The sequence below is a fragment of the Mya arenaria genome, chromosome 9 (genome assembly GCF_026914265.1).
Source record: "Mya arenaria isolate MELC-2E11 chromosome 9, ASM2691426v1".
Classification (NCBI taxonomy): Eukaryota; Metazoa; Mollusca; class Bivalvia; order Myida; family Myidae; genus Mya; species Mya arenaria.
The window spans coordinates 36,677,758-36,695,163 of record NC_069130.1 but is presented as its reverse complement, the minus strand read 5'-3'; the positions used below and the strand labels follow the sequence as shown (position 1 = coordinate 36,695,163).

General features: G+C 33.8%; 1 long non-coding RNA gene across 4 annotated transcripts; it reads right to left on the bottom strand.

Annotated features, from left to right (window-relative positions):
- Positions 1–213: 213 nt before the first annotated feature.
- LOC128246753 (uncharacterized) lies at positions 214–14,944 on the bottom strand. 4 transcript variants are annotated; one of them, XR_008263353.1, is made up of 7 exons: positions 14,839–14,944; positions 8,845–8,931; positions 7,966–8,109; positions 5,749–5,859; positions 4,647–4,724; positions 3,543–3,645; positions 214–814 (listed from the first exon to the last, which is right to left on the bottom strand). It is a non-coding gene; the product is annotated as an uncharacterized LOC128246753 (long non-coding RNA). The 4 variants fall into 4 exon arrangements; XR_008263354.1 differs by lacking the exon at positions 14,839–14,944 and adding an exon at positions 14,604–14,705; XR_008263355.1 differs by lacking the exon at positions 14,839–14,944 and adding an exon at positions 12,239–12,707.
- Between the last annotated feature and the right edge of the window lie 2,462 nt (positions 14,945–17,406).

Sequence of the window (17,406 nt, the reverse complement as noted above, 5' to 3'; positions counted from 1 at the left end):
GCCTCGTGCCCCTAAACAGGGTTTAATTATATTATATGCCCAGTGGGCTTGTCCCTGTATATTTGATTGTATGATTGCAGTAATGGATACTGGTCTAATTATCTTCTGACAATTTTTTACCAATTTTAAAGAATGAGAAAACACATATTAAGCTCATATAACACTGTACAATTTAATCTCATTCATTAGGTTGAGAAATATTCCCTAAAAATATTAATTGTGGAGACATATCTTATTTAAATACATACAGGAAATGGCGACATCATTTACCCTTTAGTATGAAAAAGGCAGTTTCCTGATAATTGAATAGCGGTTTTTTATTTAAGCATCTCAATTCATAGTATGTATCAAGTTTCAAAGGAAACCAAATCATTGTAACGATTGTTTTCAAAATAGATTCACACTCTTGATAAACTTCTTTTCCTAGTTTCAACTTTTGGGACTTTTTGATGAACCTGCACCTTCCCTCCTCTTATGCAGTGGCTTCAAGCAATAAAGCTACCAGCTCAAGTTGCACAGCTGGTGAACAAGACTGCTGATAGTCGACAAACTGCACACTTGATGCCATGATAAATCATGTCCATCGACTTCCAGAATGAAGAAATGACAGTAGCACAGAATTGATTTCAATTGGATCTCTCTGTACTTTCATCACCTTGTTGTAGTCAAAGACTATGTCTTAGTGTGCAGTGCGGGATCTTGAGAAGCTTTCTGCTCGTCTGATGAAGTAAGTTTGGCAGAGTGTGACACTCCTATCTACTCATATGGCTAGACACCTGTGATCTATGTCTTCTTGTGTGTGCCCAACCATCACCTGAAGAGAATTTAGAGGAAGTTAGTGCTTGATTACAAGTCAATGTGACAAAACAAGGTCTTTCATTTATGCCACCAAGAACTAGTATTCCAAGTTTCATAACTCGTATGTTAACTCAAAGCAATTGAGCAGAAACTGTTTGGTAATTAATTTTAAGTCACTGCTTCCACTTATACTGCAAGTAATATCGAACGTGAACCGCCTGACCCAAATGCAATTCTAAATAATTTTTATGTGCAGAAACCTAAATCCTATTGACACAAAAGTAATCCAATTGTATGTCTTCACAAAACATTCTACAACAATATTTGTCAATTTAACTCAAAGATTGATTATTGTTTTTTAGTCAGACAAACACAGAGATGGCCCTATATCGCTCACTTGAATTGAGAAAGGATTCTAACTTAGTTATTGTTTGGACACTTACTGAATACTTTTGGTCTGACTTTATAATGCAGCTGGTGAAAATATTAAAAGTCCCTTAGGCCACTACTTTTATATAAATTGGTTTACAAAACCGGCGGGTCTAATTTTCCGAAAAGTACAAAAAAAATAAAATGATTTTCACTTTTTTTTCAAAATTACTTTCCCGACCGTATTGATTTTGGTGCGAAACGAAAGAAAAACGAACAGATAAGAGTACGAATGCAGTAGATCTCGACTGGTTTGTTGTTTCTTAGGCGTATTCGCCAATTTATAGTGATAGCATGTGTGCCAGTCAACTGTTATGGCAGCGCCGTTGGCAATGGTAGAATTGACGATAGCAGTCATTCTTTGTATGAAATAATTAATTTAAATGTGCAGGAGTTGTTAAAATAACAATAGCAATATACACTAGCAAATTTAACAGCCGACACGAACAATATTTTACTGTCACGTGATTGTTGTTTTTCCTCGTCAATTTAGGTCATGAAAATATTGTTGTTTATAGATAAAAAATAAAAGTGTCAGCGGCTGCCATCGAATTAGTAGACACAAATATCTGAAAATTATGTGTGAGAAAAACATTTTATAACATGTTATGGTTAAATATCAAATAACAGTGCACTAAGTGTGAGTGGTGAAATCGAAAGTAAAATTTCTAAGTTGACACCGGTGACCTAGTTTCACAAGTTCGGTGGGTGGTGTTTATGGATTTTAAATCACAGAATGGTTTGGAAATACTTGTCATTGAGTCAATGTAAAGCTTGTGTTTATTCTAGATTACATGTTTATTCATGTTTGGGATAGAAGAGTAAAAACAATGACAGAGTTAAACACATGTGTCAATGACATTTACTAATGCCTGCGAGTTGTGTGCAGAACATTTAGATAAAACAACACGGAAAACTATTTTGAATAAGTCCATATCAATTTGTAATGAGCTTGATAGTTCACTGTTAATGAAATTTGTTGTTGTAACCAAGGAATACTCTTTAAATGAAAAATAAACAAGCATGAAGTACAGATGCCCTGTGAATGCATGCATACACAAAATGGCGGAGTTGGAAGAAGATGAAAATATCCGATACATAATTATGGATTTCTCTGTCAGTTTACTATCATTGGTACATAATGTTAAGTCACATACTAGATTTATATTTTTGCTATGTGATTTTTATGTACTGATGTGGTAATTTGCTGCAAGATTTGAATTTGAAATGGATTTGGTGAACATCCCATGGTAAATATCCCTGTCTGAAAATATCCGGACTTTGCAGGGATCGGGTAACATGCAACTAGTACCAAGCATGGTAAGGGTTATTAAAACTCAAATCTAGGTCTAGTTTGGTTTTTAGTTTTTCAGGAATTGTTTTCATAATATTAATACTCAAATGTCTTTATAAACTGTTATTTCCTTATTTTCAAAATTGGTAATTATTTCACTTTATTGACATTTTTCAATATTGAAAAAACTGAAACAACATTTAGAAAAACAACATTTAGAAAATGTAATGAATTGTTTTTATACAGTGCAATTTTTGTGTATTTTAATGCGTAAAATTCGCTTTTTCTTCTTTTTTAAATTTTTTATATTGGTCAGTTTTTAAGTATTCTGCATTCACTTTTGCTTTAGCATACCGTTAAAGCTAAACAAATGTCTTGCTGAGTGATATTCAATGTATCTTTGATAGTTTATACGTTTAAACATGTTAAATTGTCAATAAATGATATAAATTTTCAATGTTTTTATGTTGTTCTCTGATTTTTACCCTTTAAGAGTATGTTTTGTGACTTTTTTCCTTTTTTTTTTTTTTTTTTTTTTTTTTCGACCACCCGGTGGACATTTTTACCAAAAATTCTTGTAAACCAAAAAATAAAAAAGGAGTGGCCTTAATAATGGGCTAACAAAAACATAAAAAAATGTATTTGTTTAAAAATTACAAAGGGCCATAACTCTTACAATATTTAAGTTTGTATTGAGCAGAATAAAAGGCTTTGCCTAAAATACAACCTTAAAACTATATTTACAAGTAAAACAAAAAAAATCTATAAATATGTTTTTAGTATCTGGTTTTTGAGAGTGAATGATCAGAAGAAAACATCACACATTCACAATCATATTAAATAATAATTTAGTTTTTTAAAAATTATATTATATTATATTTCAAAAACACTGCAAAAGACAAGACACTTACGTTTCAATTTTTTGATTTAATACAGTGATGATTATCAATTCTTATGAAGGGAGATGGGTCTTACACTCTAACCAGTGCAACTTGCATGTTCTTAGTTGCTCAGTTATTACCTTTCTTAAAATTCTCCTCTTGATCTGAGCCACGCCAAAATGATGGGAGATGCTTTTGTTTTTCCATCAGAATGTATAGCACCTCTATGTTTCTGTTTGTCTCCTGAAATAGTAAAAGTTTATTAATAATAATAACAATAATAATAATCAGTGACTTTTATTGAAATTATTTTCACCGATTGTGCCTTGCACATTGGGGAACAAAGTTGACTTCTGAGGAGAAGATTTTTCCATTTAGACATATAGCAAAAAAATAGCTCTGCACCCTGGAGCAATGTTTTTTATGAATCAATATCCAGTGAAGAAAATTCATACAGGGTATTGAAACATATTTTGCTTCAAATGAAGACTTTTAACAAAGATAATTTAACTAGCTCTTCATCATATTAAATAAAAATTAACACAGTCTATGCCGCACACGGAGCCCCGCATTTGATCTTTTACCAAAGTTTGATTGAGAGTTTAGTTTCACATCGACAAGTCTTTACAGGTCTATTAAAGCTGCACTCTCACAGATTGAACATTTTGAAAAAGGTTATATTTTTTATCTTGGAATGAACCAATGTATGCGAAAATGATGACAAAAAAATGTCTTTGAATTCCCGTCAAACATGTCCGAACCAAATTCAAACTACGGATAATCACTGTCATTCACAATGAAATTCAGCACTTCTTGCCCAGTATATATACCCTTACTTTAAGCAGAAGGCAAATTAAAACAAACACATTTGTCCCAAATTTAATCAAACTTTAAATGGTAGTAGGATTGTCATTTGTTCACGTAATTTTCAAGAATCAGGAAGTGGGGAACATTATAAAGCCATTTAACGATACAAACAAGACGATTTTCTATTGAATGTACAATAGTAGTACCGGGGTAATATGCAAATAGTTATTATCTCAAGAAAAGGACATCAAGACCTGTTCATTTACCAGTAGCATCTGACAGTCAATAATGGTTCTGAGTTTAAAGAGCATAATTTCCATTTTATTGTTTGTTTAATCATTATATATTTAACACCAGTTGTGAAGAAGGAGTTATCATTATATAAGATTATATTATCTGGCAGTGGTTGAAAATGTAAAGTGAGACCAGTTTTTTACCTGTTATTGAACAAACTGTTATGTTGGCATGACTGTCCTCCTCAGCAATGCAAAGAACAGCAATGACTGGCTGGCACTCTGTAAAATGGCGATTAAAACATTTTGTCCAATTAAAACTGTCCCTTTCTAAACAATCCATCAGCAATATATATAAATGAGCTGCGCCATGTGGAAATGTATCTTGGGAAGTTTCCATTCCATGTAATGATGTCATGAAGATGAGCAGAAGACATTACTTACTATGCAGTAAAAGTTCTTACTTTAACAGTAAAGATATCTTTTTTTGAGAAAATTTATCAAAGTGAGCTCTTTTATGTCATGTTTCTAAGTCTTGTACACATCTATGTTACATATGTAAATAATAAACAGGAATAAAATGAGGAGTTGTGTACACACTTATTCCTCGTTATGTACTGTGTAACTCAAGAAAAACAATCCATAATTCTAGTAAATCTCTAGAATTCCCTTACTTTTCTCGCTGTACAAAAATGAATGAGGAGTTGCAAACAAGCAGGGCCATAAAACTTTTGCTATTTAAACTGTACCGCAACAGCAATTTAAAGACAGTGACACTCATTGATGGAATAGGCACTTAGACAGCTACATTTTCTGAGAAATGGAGATCAGACTAAATTCTCCAGAGATAATTTATAGATTTATTTGAAATAAAGAACATGTTACAGTGTTTGTGTTAAACTTGTTACTTATCCCTGATTTAACAAAATCAGTACCTTCAAAATGGTGATAAAATAAAAACAAATATACCTTATTAAACACTGTTTACTATCACATCTGTACCCCCCTCCCCACCCCGTTCTTACATACTTAAGCGGCTGTTACCAAAGTAAAGAATGAAAGGTCCACAAGGCCAATTATAAACCATGAACCATGAGAATCCTGTTTACTAATTTGATTTTAAATCACCCAAAAGGCTTTCTACACATAATGGTTCCTTAATTTAAATCTAGTCTCCAAAGGTGTCACAGTTGTGATTTCATTGAAAGACTTGAGATACGTTATTTAAAAAAATGACGAAAGGAAAGCTTAAACGCAGAAGTCTGGCCGGGTATATGAGCCTGGAAATAACTACGCAAAAGCTCACCATGCTGCTAAGGAGTCTTATATAATTCCCGGCCCCAGTTCAGCTGGAGATGTTGATTCCACAAGGCTGGAAAACCGGCCCGGTGCACCCAAGCTTAACCATCAGCAGTATCTGCAAGAGGAGGGTGTAAATCTGGGAAAACGCATTTATAATCAATTTGCAAAAGTTCTTATCCGTCATAAGTAGTGAACATGTATGTGGCTTATAGAACATCTGAAATTAAGTTTAATGAAGGAGACAAAGTTTGGTCTGGGATCTAAACCTGGATTTTGATGCTGAAATTGTAAGGGCCGAATTCAGAACATCCACTCTCACTCACACTCCAACCACATTCCCGTAAGGGACACTCAAATGATCATTTGAGTGGAATATGGGGAGTGACACTCAAGTGATCTGTTCGTATTCACTCCACTTCATCAAGCGAGCAATACAGTATATAATTATACACGTATGTTAACATGATCATATCGGATTATCTGTTTGACTATGGTGATGTTTACATTATACATTGTAAACATATGTTTATTTGAGATTTGAGTACCTTATTGTTAGTTATGGCAACAAACAAATGATAATAAGTGTTATTCTGAAACTGAAATTTACATTTTAAAACAATTGGTTAATAAAAATAAACGTTTTGTGTTGTAAAAAACTGTTGCAAAATACGTTTAAATGCATGTTTTTTGTTGTCGTTGTTGTTGCTGTTTTAAATATGTAGCCGTTTTCCATTGTATCACGTAATTCAAATATGTATTCATATATAATCTTGCTTATGTATTCTACATAAAGAGGTCTTGGGCGTTTGAAAATAATATATGGAAGTTGAAAAAATGGAAGTTGAAAAAATAGCAGATGGATAGAATTAGCGAATGAATCTACTTCTTATGGGGAAATAACACCTCGGAGTGAAAAACAACTCAAGAAATGTAGGGGAAAATGGATGAAGATGACGATAATAATAATAATAATAATAATAATAATAATGATGATGTTGATGATGATATGGTGGTGTTGGTGGTGCTGCTGCTGGTGGTGGTGGTGCTGCTGCTGATGATGATGAAAATGATAATAATAATAATAATAATAATAATAGTAATAATAATCCAGCTGAAAGTAGGCTGGAAAATACATATCAATTCCCTTACCACGCTATGAAATGGCCTAGCGGCGTCAAGTTAGCGGCCTGGCAGCCTAGCCGCCTCATGTGACTAGTGGCCTAAAATTGTTTCCTATTCCAAAGCATTTTATATGCGTTCTTTTCTAAAACAATGATAAATTAAATGTCCTTTTCATAAATCGACATCCTTTAGCGAATATCAGCATTTCCCCCTTTTCACGGGCTGCTGGATTGAGTCTTGGGGATTTTTAGGGGCTAGACCACCAGGCCGCCAAGTTCACGCCCCAAGACCGCTCAAGCGTGATGTATTTTGCATAGGAAAACAATTATTTTAGCATTGTTTTAGAAGAAAACTCATATAAAAATGCTCTGAAGTAGAAAACAATTTAAGGCCGCTAATGTACGACTAAAAACATTGATTTATCTTATTTTCCATTTAAACCATTGAACCTTGAAACAGATAACAAATTTAGGCCGCTAGTCCGCCAACCTCACGCCGCTAGGCCGCTAACTTCATGCCGCTAGGATGCTAACTTCACGTACCTTTAGCTGCCTGTCTTTGCAGCCATTGATGAATTGCAAACATCAACATTGCTGGGGGTTCAAGATCATTGCGAAACAAAACAAATATATGATAGGCGCATCCTTTTGAATTTGTTTTGTTTATAGATGGCCACGTTATTGAATGAACATGTACTTCAATGGATTATCCCGGTCTCTTAAATATTGTCTGGGAACGAGCATGTCCCATATTTGTTCCAAATATTTGATATATTTCATCTTTTCTACTTGCCATGTACTTTTTTTACATACACTCATTCAATTCCTATTCACAACCAATCCTCGAGGGCGGTTCAAGTGGCCTAGCCGAGCACTCACAAATGTCCCACTCACGCAAAACACTTGAGTCTCACTCACACCTGTGAATTCGGATATACCTTTCACTCGAAAATATTTCGACCGTTATGTGATTACAGAGGATTAACTCATTGAGTGTGAGTGAGAGTGATTGTTCTGAATTCGGCCCTATGTTTTGTTCAAATGAAGTATAAACTTACATTGAGAACAGAGATATCTTGAAGTCCAGATTTATTGCTTACCTGAAGTTCGTAGGGCTACAATTGAGAGCTTTTCTGTAAATTGCAGGAACTGTCCCCATGAGCCTATTGTCTGTTAGGGGAATGGTGGCTTAGGTGATTGGTGGTACCACTCTGCATTTCTTATCCACACAAAACACAGTGTATCTGAAAATGACAGAGAATGGCCATGCACTTGTGAAAGCTATGCTAGAAATACGCCGTTATGAGTGTATCAGATGACATTTCCACACAGAAATTGTGAGGCCTCCAATACAGCAGTACTGACATCAATGACGAAAACATATATATCTGTCATGGAGCTATGCTGGTTCTGTGGCGTCAAAACCACTGCAACTGGGCAATTCACTAGAAACATCTTTTCAGAAAAAAGAAACAACCAATACTGGGTAGCCTTTGTCACCCAGTGAACACCCAGAGCATCTAGTTACTTTTAGCATCTATTTACTTAGAAGTAGCCACATTAAGATCTCAAATTAACAAAAAAGTGTATCCGTAAGCTTTCAAATATTGAACGAAGTGCAACTTTAAGGGGGGCTGCGAGCAAATATTGTCAAGGGCAGAAATCTCACAGAAGTTTGAAAAAGATTATGCAAAGCTCTAGCTTGATGATTTTGGCCCAATTTCAAATTGTTACTTAGTAACACGGCGGCGTAAATTTAATCTAACATCAATATAGTTACACAGGAAAATAAGAAATAGCTTTAAACTCTCTAACATTTATGGCAGAGTGTCTGATGACAGTCCAGTATGCCAAAAGGACGGAGAATATGTGAAGCATGCACATCCACACCTTTACAACCCAACATTTGGTTATGGTTTCACAGTTATTCATTTACACAAACTCACAATCAATCAATCAATCAATCAATGCACACCCACCTGGAAAGGTACGACATCCTTTGGAAGAGATGAATCTTGCAGTCTGGTAGACGGTTGCTGACTTAACTTTATTGTCCCAAGCAGCAACTGCAATTAGATAAATATGTTGATGTTCGCACTTAAACAAAGCTTTGTATTGAGTAAAATTAATCATGCAGCCTGTTGGCTGGGGTAACATATCTAAATCCCCAAATGGATGATCTGATCCCAGCCAACAGATCAGCGAAACACGAAATGTATTGCGTGTCCAGGGGGGGGGGGGGGGGGGGGGGGGGGGGGGGGGCCAAGGATATCTTGATGCAACTTACCATAGCCGCCTTGCGTTTTTGTTCACAAAGCCGGCACACACAGTTCATTCTCAGTTTGCATGTTGTGTACTGAAAAGTTTCAGCTTTCCATGACACTCACAATAAACCTTAATTAAAACAAATTAACAAATAACTACCAGGTAATTATGGAAATATAAATGTCATTTTTTACTTGATTGATAAATACAACTTATATTGCAGTCAAACTGGATAAAATATTAGAAAAATGTGTACTGTTCCAAAAAGTGTGTTTTGAAGTTGCAGACAATAGTCCAAAGACAAAGAATTTAAGTGTTTAGACAGGGGCAGGCAAATCTTTAAAAAAAAGTCAAAATTTTAAAATTTAAATTAAACTAAAATTGTACAAACCTTATATAAATCATGTGTACACTTGAAAATACATACAAGGATACAATGTACACATAATCAAACGCTACCTGAGAGAATCATTTTTTTTCAAGAACTACTTGAAGGGGTACTGTGATCCGCAAGCATTAATTTTCGTTGTGGGCGGACACCTTTAAACCTCTTTCCCGCACATTAATTAAACACATCTTATGTTTTGTCAGTGCCGGTTTTGATGACCAGTATAAAACTAAAAGCAGTTTTTCTGCCAATATTTACCCAAATGATTTGGATGAATGCTTAACAAGAAAGTGCAGTGTACACAATCAAAATTTTCCAGAAATAATGAGCAATCTGAAATCTGACCCCTTACATTCCTTAAATATTCACAAAGAGTTAAGTTCAAATTTAAGCAACAAAAATCACATTCAAGCAGAATAATTTCAAGCAAAAATGAGCATGAAAATAGAAACCAACTGAATTGTATTTTCAAATGTTCCATCCGTGTTTGTTTGTTATCTTTTTATGATTCAAATGGTAAAAAATTGGTGCAAATGTGAGAAGCTCTGAAGAAGAAAACTGATATTTTAATAGAAATAGTGATGAAATCACTGACATTATGTTTACTTAGCATCTAAAGCAACAGACCAACCAGACCTACCAGTATGCTAATCTATATTTAACTGCTAAATTTTAAAAACCCTAAACATACAGATAAGATCTGTGGCGCAGTTGTTTACATTGTGTGATTAAAATGCATATATTTTTGTTGGTGATTAGTTTAAATCCAAGATTTGCTTTCAGAAGATCAGCAATAATGTTTTTTTCTTTGTCTCAATGAAAAATGTAATGTTCAAGTTCATAAGCGCTGTTTTATCTGAGAATTTCCCTTGGTGTGAACCGCTTACTGTGTCCAAGTTATCCAAGCTGGATCTAAGACATTACTACAATATGGGCAATTTGCTCTGCCATTTTTATAGATAATTGTGTATTCCAAAGGTATTCTTTTGGTACATTGAACTCACAACAATATTTGAACTCCTGACGTCCAGCACCGCTGTCAGATTATCGAATCCAACCACTATGCCATTGCATGCTCGTTACTGAACGAAAGATAAATGAATACTCACAATTTTGAACAGTATTTTTTGGTCACAGATAGCAACCTTTTAACCCCACTTTAACCTGTCTTCCCTATTTGGCAAACAGAGAATTTTTAGAGAATTTGTTATCTGATGATCCTGTAAATTTTGTGTGGATAGACTAAATACTGTTCGAATTTAGCAAATCAAAACTAACATTTTGGGTTTATTCAGTGTAGACCCTAAAATATCAATTTTGATTTATAAGTATGTAGGTTTGTTCAAAAGCTCAGTACAGTTTACTTTACTTAAATGTTACTAAACTTGACTATAAAATACTGTAGGGGGGCGTGTCGTAAAGTTAAGAAAAAATCCAAATAATGCAACAGTCAATTGCAGCATGGGCCCCCAAGGTCCTGCTAATAGCGGGGACTTTGACTTTTGGTCCAGCCAATCCCAGGTAAAATTCCCGCTCTGCACAGACAAACAGCTGGTAAAAGCCCTGTCAAATGAATTATGGTCATTTGGTAACCGCTCATTGTTGGTCATTTCGTTACCATTGTGTTAGTCAATTCGTAACCGTTAAGAAATCGAATGGTAATATCTTAACCGTTGACTCCTATAATTATGAGGAATTAATTTAATACCATTTGAATTTACAAAATAAGTTTACTGTAAGTATAAAACATAAAAATAACAACATAAAAAAAGTTAAATCTAGTAGTTGTATTCCTTCTTTATTCCTAATAGTGTAGTGCGATTTGCCAATAAACTCTGAAACTATGACAAATAGAAACATTCACACTAGCTATTTTTTTATGTTGCGAAGGAAACATTATAAGTAGGCTGAATATTAAATGTAATAATTTTTTAATTCATAGATGTTCTACCATTGAGAGGAATTGTGACCTTAAGCCAATATTTTTTAAATATATAGACCATATAACTTTAGAATTTCATTTCTTTTAAATTGCATAGAAGTATTGTAAAATGTAGTGAGTTTGCCGAATGAGAGTATGCGCTTTTTATATGCTTATTGTATTAAAAATGTGCCCATATGTTTAATTTTGTAACTTGTTATTGGAAATTAATACATTGGAAACTCACTAAACCGGACAAGGTCCGGACTAGGCAAAATTTCCGGTTTAGTGAGGATTCCGGTTTAATGGGGATTTGATGTACGGAGTAAGTTTACTCAATATATTAACTGAGTTAACCTTTAAAGGCTTTTGTCCTCTAGGGACAGTTCAATTCTCCGACGTTTAGACAGAGGTTGAGACATGATTAAAGCACTTGCAAAAGTGATAAGCATAATTAAACATTTCTGCGTTTTTATAACCATCTTTTTTCCAAGTCTTGAAATAAAACAACTCTCGTAATTTAACGCTTGTTTAGTATGTTTGATAGTTTAATTAAAGCACCGCTCTAATTTGATTCAATCATAGAAGTCTTTAGATAAAACAACCCTTCAAAATGATCACTAAAAAACCGTTTCTAGTTCTTTATTTTCTGCAACAAACAAATAAATGTTTTAATCAATTTTCTTTTTACAAGTTTGATTATCGTTTGATTATCGCGCAATAGTCAATCCACAGCGCAATCATCATTATCGATTATCATGTTAACATAACATCACAGGTGTAATATTTAAAGACGTACCGGCTGTCAAAACAAAGTGACACGTGATTCGCGAATTCCTAATACACAGGGGTGTAGAAATGGGCCGGGAGCCGGTAAAATAACCTGGTTACTTTAGCATCTCCACCCGGCTAATTTCCCCACATCAACAAAAATAAAATCTGTTATTTTTTGTCATGTCTGTTCTGTTTACATCCGTTTAAAACCTTGATTGTTGGTATTGTTAATTTTGCTTTCTGCGCGTTCCGACTACAATACAGCATTAGCTCGATACGTGACGTCATTAGTCGCATCCCCCTCTGGGATGTTTTTCAAGTTTGGGTTTCCCAGTGTTCCGAATACAATAACATTAGCTCGATACATGACCTTATTAGTCGCATCCCCTCTGCGGATGTTTTGAAATTAATGATTTGCGAAGCAATGGAGGGTGAAATAAATATTTTTTTCCAGACACAAAAATGCGTAGTAAGTATGCAACATGAGCGTGTCTGGCCTTCTGTTAGTCCTATTACCATTTACGCAACAGTAAATTTTATATACGCGTGTTAAACTTAACTAGGTGTAAACAAAATGAACAAGCTTGCGGTGATGTCACTGCTAAAAATAATCCATTATTTTGATGAATTTTACATGTACGTAGGGTGAAATTTAGTGTCCAGATATTTCTTTTGGTATCAAAATGGAATAAGTTAGTTGCAGGTGAAATATCTAGAACCACAGAAAATGAAGTCAGATGTTTAATTTTCAGAGGTTAATATAGTGATTCAGTGGCTGAAAGTATATAATTGGTAGAGAAGAAATTACATATATTATTAGGAGGGAATAGCTAGCAAATGTCAAGGCATGTGGTCTGGAATGTTATAATATTATCCTAAATCTGAATTTGACAGTAGTTTGGTTCATTAGTTAGCCCTCACTGGTGGGTGGGGGGATAGTACTCAGTTTCAGTATCATATTATAGTACATTTATGTTAAGGTTCCCTGTTATAAAATAAATATGCACCAGAAGACTAGAATGTTTGGTTAAAAAGGCTTAAATTCATCCCACAAGGGGCGTTGCCCCCTTGACCCTAACAGGGGGAGGACACCCAGACCCCCCGCCTACTTTTAGGATATTCCCTGCTACTTGAATTAATTTCTACACCCCTGATACACATAATTATTTTGACATGTTTGAACAAAACGTCCGGTTTTGTAAGGTAAAATTACGTTGACAACTAACAAATTTTCTCGATTTTTTGTCCGGTATCCGGAATTCCGGGGTTCCGGTTTTGTAGGGATTTTTTTACATTGATAATAGAAGGGGAAACCGGGACTCTGATAAAATTCCAGTATCCCGAGCATTCCGGTTTTGTGGAGATCCAGTTTAGTGAGTTTCCACTGTACCATAACTAATAATTTTAGGCTGTTTTTTGTTGGTTTCGGATATAAAGTATGCAGAATATGGATCAATTGAGAAAAGAACAGAACACAATTTTGTTCGTTTTAAACAATTCAAACAAATATAGTCAATGAAATAGGTCAAGAATGATCATTTATGTAAACGTAATTTTACTCAAAAATACATCGCGATCAGTCTTAAATTATTGTTTATAAGTAAGCAAAATGTAAGAAAATAATTAACATATTTTGGTAGTATAACAAATCATTTCTAATTTAGCATGATATATATATATCTAATAACTATTGAGTAACATAAATTATTGGCTTGTTACTAGTGAGAATTTGAGTAATGTCTCCCAATTGGTGTCTTGGTTGCTGTGCCATATACATCCAGGTTCGAACAATACACTTAACGAGGTGCTATGTGTACTATTTATCACCTTGTTAAATGGTGGTTACCATATGAGCAATTGATTTCTTGACGGTTACGAATTGACTAACAAAATGGTTACGAAATAACCAAGATTCAGCAGTTACCAAATGGTAAGGTTACGAAATGACCAGATCCCCGTCAAATGCCCCTGGGGACATCTTAAGTTAGGCCCATTCCCCGTTTTCAGTGCAAAAAAAATAACACCGCATTCACTCAGCACTGCCGGTCCACCTGGAACGTAAAAACATGGCTATAGCCCCTGCTATCCCCGGTATAAACAAGACCTGCCTGGGGGCCATGGTTACAATTGACTGGTGCATAACTGTGGCAGAATAAGGGAAATATTTTATTGTTGCATTTATTATCAAATATGAGAATTTAAGACACATGCAAAAAGCCACAATACGAATTGGTGATAGTGTTCGTTCTGTTCTGCTATTCAAAGGTGATGAGAATGACTAATGACATGACATTGACAAACAAAATGTAAGGCATTTGTATCATTTCGTCTTTTATTTATTAAAATCTGAGATGTTAAGGGAGCAAATCCCTTTTTAGATTGAAACATACCAAATAATAATAAGCGACGATGTAGTGGTAAACCAAGTTTGCTAGAAATCAATCGAGTTTCTCCAAAATACAAGCAAAAATTACACCGGATGTTGATACTAGTGTTTTAGTTTCGGATGAACAAAATCCGGATAAATCATTTGCTTTCCATCCAAAGGGTAGACGATTTATACTACTGTACAAAAGTCATAAAAATAAACGAAAAAAACGTTGAATATGTATTTTAAACACTTACCAAGTTACCATTCTCTTTCCGTAAGAGATGAACGCCATACTGCATAATTGCACGGAGATGGTACCACGGAGATACCCGGAAAATTTCCGTTATATTCCGGAAAGTTAAATTTCTGTATACTTGAAAATTTGGCATTCGGAACTCCTCGGCCATTTTTTCAAAAACAACCTCGGATGTATATGGACGGTTTACATACTTAAAAAGTGGTACGTTTAAGTCCGCTGCAAATAGATCGCGTAGTAATCTTATTTAGTAGTTAAATTTTATGACTTAACTCTTGGGAATCGTAACTATGTTTGCAATAATACACTTCACTGACAATCAATTTAAACTGAGAGCAATGAATACAACTCTTAAACACTACATTTAATTAATGCTTTTATTCAAAAAAATACGGACTACTTCAACAGATGTACCGGCATACATCCGAGGTTGTTTTTGAAAAAAATGGCCGAGGAGCTCCGAATGGAAAATTTGGATGCTGGTGGTACACGAAATATCGAATTTCCTTATTTCTGTTTTTTATGGAATGAAACTTCGGGATAATATACAATAGGCTTTAAATAAAGTAAAACAAATAAAAAATGCTGAGTATATAGCTATTTTTGACCAAAATTATGATTTTTTCCCTGGTCGCCTTAATAGCTATTTTTATGGATACACAAATATACACACACAAAAGTTTAAGAATATTTTTTTGATATTAAAAGATAATAAGATTTAAAACAATGAAATGATCTCGTAAATAAACATTCAAGCTTATCAACTTACTGTCAATGGACATTTTTATTGACATTTGATACATCAAATCTGGACTGAAAATATTAAGGAGACCAATTTTTGTCGCCTTAATCCAGCGGTCCCCATAATGTCTAGATTAATATATATATGGTCACCTTAATATATATATATATATATATATATATATATATATATATATATATATATATATATATATATATATATATATATATATATATCAGTTTAAATTGATACACCATAAACTGTTTGCCACATTGGTTTGACAAAATCCAATTTTTTGCACTGGCTATGGCATGATTGTTTTTAAATCTTACCATCTTTCTGTAAATTTCTCATCACCAAATATTGAGTTTATTTCATTATAAGGTCTTTACTATTCTTTAGGACATTTATATTCAATATATTTAAACATTTTTGGATTTAATAATCATATAAATAAAGGTGATGCATAAATAAGATTGCTGATAAATTCCTTTGTGTAATTATCATGATATCAATTGTGCTAAATACTGACACTAACTACTACGCATGTCAGAAAAACGTGATCCATTAAATTGCCATTTCATGTTCAAAACACAAGGAGGGATCAAAAAAGATAATTTGGATATCTCTGTAAAGAACTCCTTGTAATTACCGCTATGGTTTTGGGTTTGTTTGGCTACGTCAAAGTGTTAAAAACTTTAATGAACATTTAATGTCTCTGAACAACGGTTTCTCCAATGCAAAAGGCAATACTTGTTCAGAAATATCAGAAACTCGTCCTCTATGACATGTACACACATGTTAAATATATATTAAATCCAGGAACATACAAGTTAATCAGTTTACCCTTTAATGTGAGAAAATCGATTGCGAGATTTCGATGTTCTAGTCATCAATTTTATATTGAATCTGATGGTCATTTATTGATTCCAAGAGAGGTAGTGGTCTGTTATTCTGATACTCAATGTGTAAAAACTGAGTACCATGTACTTTTTAAATGTCATAGATATAGACAAGAAAAACAACTATATATGTATGTTTTTAGTACAATGGTATATAGTAAATCCATAACATGTGCAATCTTATGCAATTTTTAAGCGAATAAATAAATACGCTTTTTTATGTTAATGTTATTATGAAACAAAATAAGAAGACATATTGATTATTGTTTGATAGAAAAAAAACAGTTGATTTTGAATTTTGAGGTTTTGGGGGTTTTGAAGTTTGATGAAGTTTTATGGGTTGGGGGTATTTTTTTAACAAATTAAAATTACAGTGTTGTTGTTTCTGTTGTTTATTATAATTTAACTTGATTGAAATATGTCATATTCTTTATCAATATATCAACATGTTAAAAATAAAACAATAAATCGGTTTTTACAGCAAAAATATCAGTTTTGAGAGTTTATCCCGATATAATCCTTATTACTTATTTACTTATTTATATGTACCGATGTTACTGTTTTGTAGTTCATTTGTACCGTATAAATGAGGTTATCAACGTATCATAATGTTATCATGTTATTGCTTTGACAAGCATGGCCACCTGCACGTAATTTCACATCTTTGTTTGCTAGTAAGGTACTGATTTTTCGAAAATGTAGGTTACATTGACCAGGGGCGGTTTCAGGACTTTCTAAACGGGGGGGGGGGGGGGGGGCACAACTAAACCTTTTTTTGAATGCATTTGTTTGATCATATAATGACATGGAATTAACATTTGTCTTCACTGGCAATAATGTTTGGCGATAAATTGAATTAAAAAGATATCTTTACTGAGATAAACAATTAAAAAAAAACCCAAAGATATCTCACCGTTATGGG